The 9,199-nt window shown below is 36.9% G+C and overlaps 1 long non-coding RNA gene across 1 annotated transcript; it reads left to right on the top strand.

Moving 5' to 3' along the window:
- The first annotated feature begins 222 nt into the window (after positions 1–222).
- On the top strand, positions 223–8,954 carry LOC115069384. Its single transcript, XR_003848669.1, has 3 exons — positions 223–324; positions 453–621; positions 8,895–8,954. It is a non-coding gene; the product is annotated as an uncharacterized LOC115069384 (long non-coding RNA).
- Positions 8,955–9,199: the final 245 nt, after the last annotated feature.

Below are 9,199 nucleotides of genomic sequence, written 5' to 3'. Positions count from 1 at the left end.
GACCCTGTCTCCAAAAGACCAAAAAAACAAACAAACAAAAAAGTTTTCATTTCTCTGAACCAAAGCAGTTTATTTATGGTAAAGAATAAATAAATTTGACTATTTACTTAGTTTATCTCTACAGGAAAACACTGAGTGTAAACTTGATACTGCTGACTTTTTATTTCTTTGTTCTAGGTGTGTCAGATTTAGGCTACATTAAAGGGCTGTTTACAGTACCTCTCATTTTCCCAAGTGGCCAACTGTTTACCATTTTTTAGCAGATTTTCTCCTAGTATAACTACAGAAGGATGATAGCCATAAACTCATTCCAGTAGTGTTCTGGTATGTAGATGGTTCCTTTTTAGAAAAGATGTTTCTATTTTTGAGATCAGTCCATTTCAGTTTGTTATTTTGTCTTTGAATTCTAAATATATTTCTCCCTTTCTTGTTTTTATTTCCTCTAGTTTTAGAACAAATATCTTCTGGAACTCTTTTTATGAAAGGAATATCTCCTATAGCAGGAATTTCTTTAACTAATTTTACTTCACCAGAAATGAATAATAACCTTGTGAATGCCTGCATTATTAAAGTTGGAACACGGAGCCCCATCTATGAAGTTCCAGAGCCGTGTTTCTCTTAGTGAGTTGCTAGACTATGAAGAAGATTAGTTCCTATCTTGTTGTTGAACACTAATTGTAATTTCTTACTTTGATCATATCTTGATCATATCTTGATCATATCTTGATTTTTGCTATTGCTCAACTTTTAGATTTATAGTGCTATAATTGGATGAGAGGGATCTACATGTGAATCCCGGTTTGTTTTTTCACTGGCAATATGATTTTTGGCAAATTAACCTCTTTAAAGTTCAGGTCCTTCATTTGCAAGATGAGACTGGTGGTACCTACTTCCGATTATTACGAAAATTAGGTGAGACTCTATTTGCTCAGTGCTTTATAGGGCCTGGCACATAGAAATACTTGTTAGCTAGTAGAAAATGTGTGGGAATGTGCAGAAGTGTTAGCAAAGCCTTTTTAAAAAATGTTATTTATTATTTTTATTTTATGTGTACTGTCTGCATATGTGTAAGTACACTCATGTTCTGCAATGCCCGTGGAGGTCAGAAGAGGGTGTTGGATCCTTTGGAAGTGGAGTTACAAGATGATTGTTAGCTACCATGTGGGTCCTGAGAATCAAACCTAGGCTCTGTGCAGCCAGTGCTCTTAACCGCTGAGCCATCTCTCCAGCCCCAGAAACTTTTTTTCTATCAGAGTAACCTGTTTTCCTCTGTCTTTCCCCACAGTCACTTAACATTGAGAGCCAGTTTTATTTTTTCATGTTAGCGTACTATTTTATTACAATCTAGGGTTGTCTTACCTTTTAATTACAAGTGTGCATGCCATTTACATAATTGCTTGTGTGTATGCAACTTATAAAATTTAGTCTCAAGCACATTATTTTGATGTAGTAGACATAGCATTATTTCTTGAATGAAACTCAACTTTTAGATTTAGAAATAGTTTTCAGGTTGGCAGTTACAGAGTAGATTGCCTATTTCTCCTACATTCACCTGTCCTCTGTACCTTTGGTTTATTTAGGATCCCTGTTTGTTTTTATACTATGCGTTAGCATTTTGATTAGCTGTCCTTGACATTTAAGGAAAATGGGTCTTTAGCTTTAAGAATTCAATCTAATCATGGCACTCCTGAGCTCTTTTTAGTCTTTTTTTGAGTACTTTGTTCCTCATTCTTATTTTGTGCCCCAAAGTAGTACAATTATTTTATAAGTTATTCCTATGAGCTAAGAAATAAGCTTAGTTCTCTTCTGTATAGTTTTTGGAAGTTTTAGTAGTTTTTTGCAACTTTATTATCCTACATTTTCTGGCTAAACCAAATGCTTTGATGATGGTTCTTAGTGCAGTCAAAATTATTGTACTGTCATTTCTATACCCTAGAGTAAGTTCCCTACAGAAATGCCCAAGCATTATATGTCAGCTGCAAATTCAAGAATGTTCATAGCAGCAGACTAGTTCAAAACTACAAACAACCCAGAAGATCTAATTTAGTACAAGTAATAAATACACTATGATCATGGGTGAAAGAAACCTGATAAATAAGTACACACGCTGTAGTATTCAATTTATAGAATGTTAAAAAACTATTCGAATTATATTTATTCATATGTACTTGGATTGTGTCATGAAAGAAATGTGAAGTTAGGCTTGGGAGATGGCTCAGTTGATAAAGTGATTGCTGCACACATGTGAGCACCTGAGGTTCCATTCCTAGCATCATCAATGTAAAAAGCTGGCCCTAATGGCACCCTTAACCCCAGGGCTGGAGAGGCAGAGATAGGAAGATCCTGGGCTTGGTGGGCACCCTGTGTAGCCGATATTTATTCATATGTACTTGGATTGTGTCATGAAAGAAATGTGAAATTAGGTTTGGGAGATGACTCAGTTGATAAAGTGATTGCTGCACACATGTGAGCACCTGAGTTTTGATTCCTAGCATCATCAATGTAAAAAGCTGGCCCTAATGGCACCCTTAACCCCAGGGCTGGAGAGGCAGAGATAGGAAGATCCTGGGCTTGGTGGTCACCCTGTGTAGCCGAATCAATGAGCTCAAGGTTCCGTGAGAGACCTTGCTTCAAAAATAAGTTGGTGGGCAATTGAGGAAGGCACCCAGTGTTGATCTCTGGACCCCACATGCATGTTCATACATGTGCATGCATACCCAGACATGAACACGTACATATATACACCAAAAAGGAAGGAGGAAGGAATACAATAAGTAAATATAAGAGTAAGTATTATAAAAGTCAGGTAGTAGTTACCTTTGTAGGGGAGAGAGGTTTTGACTAGAAAGGAGGATCTGAAGGGCTTCGGAGATTGGTAGGAAGGTTCTGTTTCTTAAGTTGGCCTGTAGTCACACAGAAATTCACTTAATAAAAGTTAGTCTGTATACTTGTACGTGTTACTTTTCACAATAAATACCTCTGGCTTAAAAATGGAAGAAAATAGCCAGGTGTGGTGGTACATGCCTGTAATTCTAGCACTGAAGATGCCGAAACAGGAGGATTACAAGTTCTAGGCCAATGTGGCCTATATAATGAGACCCCATCTCAAGGAAAAGAGGAGGAGGAGGAGGAAGAAGGGCAGAAAGAGGAATAATAATCTCTCTAGAGTAACACACACAGACACACCCACACACACACACCCACACCCCAAACACCAAAAACACCAAGTATGTCTTTAAAAAGAAAGACTTTTCTTTTTCACTTGTGTCCCATTATAGCTTTTTCAAGATCTGAAGTTATGTTGCATGAAAATTCTTTGAATCTCTGATTGGGGCTTGGAGGGAAAGGTAGGGTCAGAAGCAGGGATCTGGTTTTCATCTCTTCGTATTATATGCATTGTAGTAGTAATTTTTAAAGAAAAGATTTCTCAAAGCTGAGAGTTTTGAGCAGTAATGTAAAATTTCTTGATAGGTGTTTATAATTTTTAAAACAATTGGTACTCCTATCATCAATGTATTTGAGAAAGACCAGAAAAATTACATTCATATAATTAGGCAGCTGTGAATTCCTACTATGTGTCATATTTGTGTTGGGAGTTATTAATAAGATAGCTCCTCATTCTAATAAGCTAAATTTCTGCATTATCACATTTATCCTGTAATCCTGGTACACAGTTAATATTTGGCAGATTTATTACATTCCTCCAAGTAGTTCAGTGTCTTGAAGAACGTAGAGACATATTGAGCAGTTGCAGAATCCTATCAGAGATATAAGGACAAGGGAAGCTCAGAGAAGAGGGAGGGATAGCACAATCATTTAGGAGAAAGGAGGAGAATGGAAATTCAGCTTTAGACATGATGAGATTAAGTCTCTGTGGGATTTCTGGTTGAAGATATCTGAAAAATAGAGGAAGGTTCTGGGAACTAAACAGAGAGTGTGTTAGACTTGCTATCAGCATTTAGAAATTATTCAAATGCTAGCAGTTAAAGTTGTGAAAAAAGGATTTTTTGTCATTAGCATAATTTTTTTTAAGACTAACACACCTTTAGATTATAGTGAAGGAAGAAGAAGGCAGGGAGAGGCCCAGAAGGGAGGAGTGAGCAGGGCATGGGAGGGAACAGGTGGTGCCCTGGAAGTAAAGCGTTTCAAAGAGGGAGTTGTAAACTGATTAAGTATGAGTGAACCATTTATAACAAAAGACTTACTAAAGATACAGGGTGACAAGGACAGAGAAAATGGGAGAGAAGACTACAGCAAATCACTTGGAATAGACTAAAAGATAAATTAGCTGTAAGAGAGTTGGGGTTCTGTTCTGTTTTCTAATGGGCTGAAGGGAGTAAAAACAAAACATAAAGCAAGATAAATCTATAGCTCGGGGATACCGAATGCAGTAGTACCGCTCAGAAGAGGAGTTCATGGTAGTGTTTTCAAAGCAAGACTAAGTTTATATAAGAATACAGATACCGAAACTGACACGTAAAGGTTTCCTCTGAATGGCCTAGATTTTATTGCCTCACCTTGAACATGAAGAGAACAACAACGAAAAAATGTGATTCAGGGGAAAAACTACAACAACAACAAACCAACTAAAACCAAACCAAAAAAAAAACCAAGAGGAAAGTTTTTTAAGAAATGTATTCTTGTTCTGAAAAGATAGATATTTAACAAAGGAAACAAGGCAAACATGATATTATTTTAAACAAGGTGTGGCATGCAAGTAAGATTTTTGGTAAGTAAAATTGTGATAACAAATTCTTTTTTTTTTTTTTTTTTTTAAATGTCTTTTTTGAGACAGGGTTCCCTGTAGCCCCAGCTGTCCTGGAACTCACTATGTAGACCAGGCTGGCCTCAAACCCACAAAGACCTGTCTGCCTCTGCCTCCCAAGTGCTGGGATTAAAGGCATAAGCCACCACGCCCAGCGATACCAAATTCTTTTAAGTCAGTAGAAGGTTAAAAGAAGAAAGCAAATATTCCAGAAAGTAAAAATAATAATTTCTGTTTTTTTTTTTAAAGAAAAAAAGGAAAGTTTTTCAAAAATTAAGGATTTATCTTGAAGATGTAGCATGTGAATAATAAGTTCAAGTGTAGTGGGGGAGTGGAGTTGCAGGAGAGAGAAAGAATTCATCAGTAAAATAGAATATAGTGCTCCCAAATTGAAAGGTATTGAAAGTCTGTATTATAAATTGAAACGCTCAAAGCCGGGAGTGGTTGTGCATTCCTTTAAATCGCAGCACTCGGGAAGTAGAGGCAGGCAGATCTCTGTAAGATGGAGGCCAGCCTGGTCTACATAGCAAGTTCTAGGCCAGCCATGGTTATGGGGAGAACCTGTCTCAAAACAAAAACAAAAAATCAAAACAAAAGATATACTCAATGCTCAACGCAATACATTTTTTTTATAGGCAAGTGTTCTACCACTGAGCTACCTCCCCAGCAAACACAATGTATTTTGAAAGAACACAAACTAAATAATACACCAAATGTCATAAGCTGTGTTTTTCCATTTGTGTGAAATATCTAGAGTAAGTATATCCATCATGACAGAAAACTAATCAGAATCTACCAAGGCCTGGGGAGGGAGATTAGGGAGTAAATGTTTAATGATTATAGGGCCTCCTTTGGGTGATAAAAATGTTTTAGAGCTACTTAGAGATTTCGATAGTACTAACTGTTATGGAATTGAGCCTTCAGAATGATTGTTTCATGTGAATTTCCCCTAATTGAAAAAAGAACAGAAAAACAGCTGGACTGGGGATACGTAGCTCAGTGGTAGAGTGCCATGGGTCCAGTCCTCACTATGCGGGTTGGGGAAGAGAATATTTAAGAACTCTAAGGATAAAGAGATTCTGGAAATTTCCAGAGAGGGGAAAAATGATGGTATCATATTATATTAGTCATAGCAAGCCAAATTATAATATGTCAGTAAATAAACCTTCGAATCTTTTGTTTTTCCTCTTTCCTTCCCTCCTACTTTCCAGACAAGGAACTCTTAATGACTTAATTTGACAAGCATTTGTCACTCATGCATTTATTTTTACTCATGCTGCATGTCTTTGGTGGTGAGAACACTCTATGCCATATCATTATTCAGGAATAAAGGTTAATCCAATTTTACCATGATGTTGCTATCTCAAAACATGATTCTCACAACCCCTATTCTGGGGGTGTGAGGAGAGTGGTAGAAAACACCTATTCTTTCTTAAATGCTTTGACCCTGGCTACCGTAAGTCTTAGGGACCTTTTTCAGTGCTAGGGAATTAGGATATATAATCCTCCCAGTACTCAGAAAGGACAGGCAGATCAGTTATTGTTGAGTACCACAAAATTTTAACATGCGTACAGAGGAGCAGGAGTCTGATTGTCATTAGACTCACTGAAGTGGAAGCTAGGAAACAACAGTGCTTTAGAAATTCTGGTGGAAAATTATTTCTTGTAGAATTGTGTGTCTCATCAGACTATCAAATAAATATCAGGGCAGGATACTAATATTTCAGAGAAACAAAGTTCCAAAACATTTACCCTCTGTCCACTCCTTTCAGGAAATTATGAGAAAATGTTTTGATAAAACAAGGGAGTAAAACGAGATGATGATTTAGGATTGCAAGGTCAAGGAAGTTTACATAGGACACAGTTGAGACTAAAGCAGTAAAATTCAAAGACTAAGAAAAGCCAGGCATAGTTGAGCATTCTGTATTACTAGCATTTGGGAGGTTGGGGCCAGAGGATTCAGAGTTGGAAGTGAGACTGTTTTTTAAAGACCCTGTCTTTAAAAAACCCTAGGTGAAGGAACGGTTGGAGGTATACACCCGGATAGATGGCTTGTATGTATAATAATATCAAGAATTTTATGTTTCTGTGAGAACTTAGTCTGCAAAATAGATATATAAAAATTTTGTAAACTAAAACCTGAGGTGCTATAAACTCCTGAAATACCTAATATTGTATAAGGAAAGAAATATAGCATATTATACAACTCACATGTGAAATAATTCGTCAAGGTGCTAGAGAGATGGCTTAGTGGTTAAGAGCATTAACTGCTCTTCCAGAGGATCTGGATTTGACTCCCAGCACACACATGGTGGCTGACAACCATCTGTAACTCCATTTCCAGGGGGATCTGATGCCTCCTTCTGACCTCCTCAGGTAGTGCATGACACAAGTGCACTTAATGCAAACAATACATTCATGCACATAAGAAATAAAAACAATAAATAAAAAGTATTTAAAAAGAAATAATTATTCAGTAAAATATTAATTATAGAGCCAGGCACAGAGGTGCATAACTTTAATTCTAGCACTCAGGAGGCAGAGGCAGGTGGTATTGAGGCCAGCCTGGTCTACATAGTGAGTTCCAGGCCACCTTGGGCTACAGGGAGGAGATACTGTTTTGAACAAAACAAAACAAGCCCCCAAAAATATTAGTTACAGTTTGGCAAAATGTTACCCTTCTGAGGATGATATTAATAAAATATAAGAGCATAATCATGTATAAGCAATTTTTAATGAATGCCTAAAATCAGAAAAAATTTGATTGTGTGTATTATTCTAAAATGTAATGTAGTGGGTAGGCATGGTGGTGCAGTCCATGCTTGTTAATATCATCATATGGAACACAGAAGGTGCGATAGAAGGGTTGTGAGTTCCAGTACATCTTGGGCGCCAGAGTGAGACCTGTCTCAAAAAGCCTAAATAAATAAGGAAATAATACAAAGGAATATAAGTATTAGAAAAAATGGCTAAAAGTTCAAAGTTATTGCTCAGAGAAAGTGAATTTCAGGAATGGAGAAAAATAGAGAACAGGTTGTAATTTATATCTAGTAGGACTAATGCCTTTCAAAATAATCTAAATGTGAGCTGGACCCCATGACACAGGCCTATAGTTCCAGCTACTTGGGTGGCTGAAGGACGAGGTTTGCAAGTTCGTCTGCCTGGCCTAACAGAGATACAAGCCAGCATAGGCAGCTTAATGAGACCCTGTCTCAAAAAGCAAAAAGCGGGCTGAGAATATCACTCGGTGCTATGTGTTTGCCTTTTCTGTACTAAGCTCTAGGTTTAGTCCCCAGTACATCTCCCCACACCCACGCACATAAGAACCTATCTTTGTTTTTAAGGAAGTCAGAGATAAACGACTCATAAGAAATGAAAAGGAACCTTGGACGCAGGCAGCCAAGAGGTTCTGATGATGTTTATGTGATTTCAGTGACTGTGGAGGTGCACCAAATCGCAGTTGGTTGTAGAGTCACAGAACTGATTCAGTCACAGATTGAAGAAAATCAGCTGGCACATAGGGTTAAAGATGGGATATGCAGAATAGATATGTTATCTGCCACAGCAAAATGTAGCACACAACCTTGCACAGACTGTGAAGGTACATTGTGTTCTTACAGAGAATTCTCTGTAGAACACAGCATTACTTTTTTATTTAAGTAGTTAGCTCTTCTAAAAATCATTCATTTTCCTGAAATATGTTATGTAGTCACTTCTTCTGAATTATCAAGAAGGAAAAGTAGACTATTGGTCTGGCATAATTATTCTTTCAGCAAAATGCTTTCTCAGAATTCCTTTATTTCACTTCGATGTCTGTGATTTTAAGGAGGTTGCATTGTTTGTTTCCTCTGATTCCTTTATAAAAAGGTATAGACTTTACAATAGAGTGAAATCTAATGAAAATAGAAGGCAAATTGTTTTCTTACTCTCAATTTTCTGCACTAATTTAATTGCTTTAAAAAGTCCGAGTTCCCCTAGTTCCTCTTCCAGGTTCCAGCTTTTTGTTTAAGCTTGGTTGTAGGAGTAATGTATCATTTTTAAATTTGGTCATGGAATGTGTTACACTGCTCCACTCAGGGAAATGCGCCTGTGTTTGGGCTTGGATAGTAACGTTTATTTTCTTTGGCAGAGAAGCTGATCGTCCAGGGGCATCTGACCAAAGTGGTAGAAGAAACAAAGCTTTCAAAAGGTTTGTTTTCTGCTTTTTTCTATGGTGTTTGCAATTCTTTTGGATAATGAAGGTTTGTGTAAAATTTCAAGGTTGTAGTATGTTAACCATCAGTTTGTTTATCTATTTTAAGAAGAAATAGGAAAGGTTCTTTTAATGTAAGCCTTTATTATGTATTTTTTAAGTTAGTGCTTGTTATAGTTTTGGTTTTGATCTTTCTGTTTCATTTTTGCATCATTTTCAATTTGATCTCAAAAATTTAATCA

Source organism: Nannospalax galili, unplaced genomic scaffold (genome assembly GCF_000622305.1).
Source record: "Nannospalax galili isolate Female #2095 unplaced genomic scaffold, S.galili_v1.0 scaffold3993, whole genome shotgun sequence".
Lineage (NCBI taxonomy): Eukaryota > Metazoa > Chordata > Mammalia > Rodentia > Spalacidae > Nannospalax > Nannospalax galili.
Note: the sequence above shows the minus strand (reverse complement) of the source record. Positions and strands in the feature narration are given on the sequence as shown.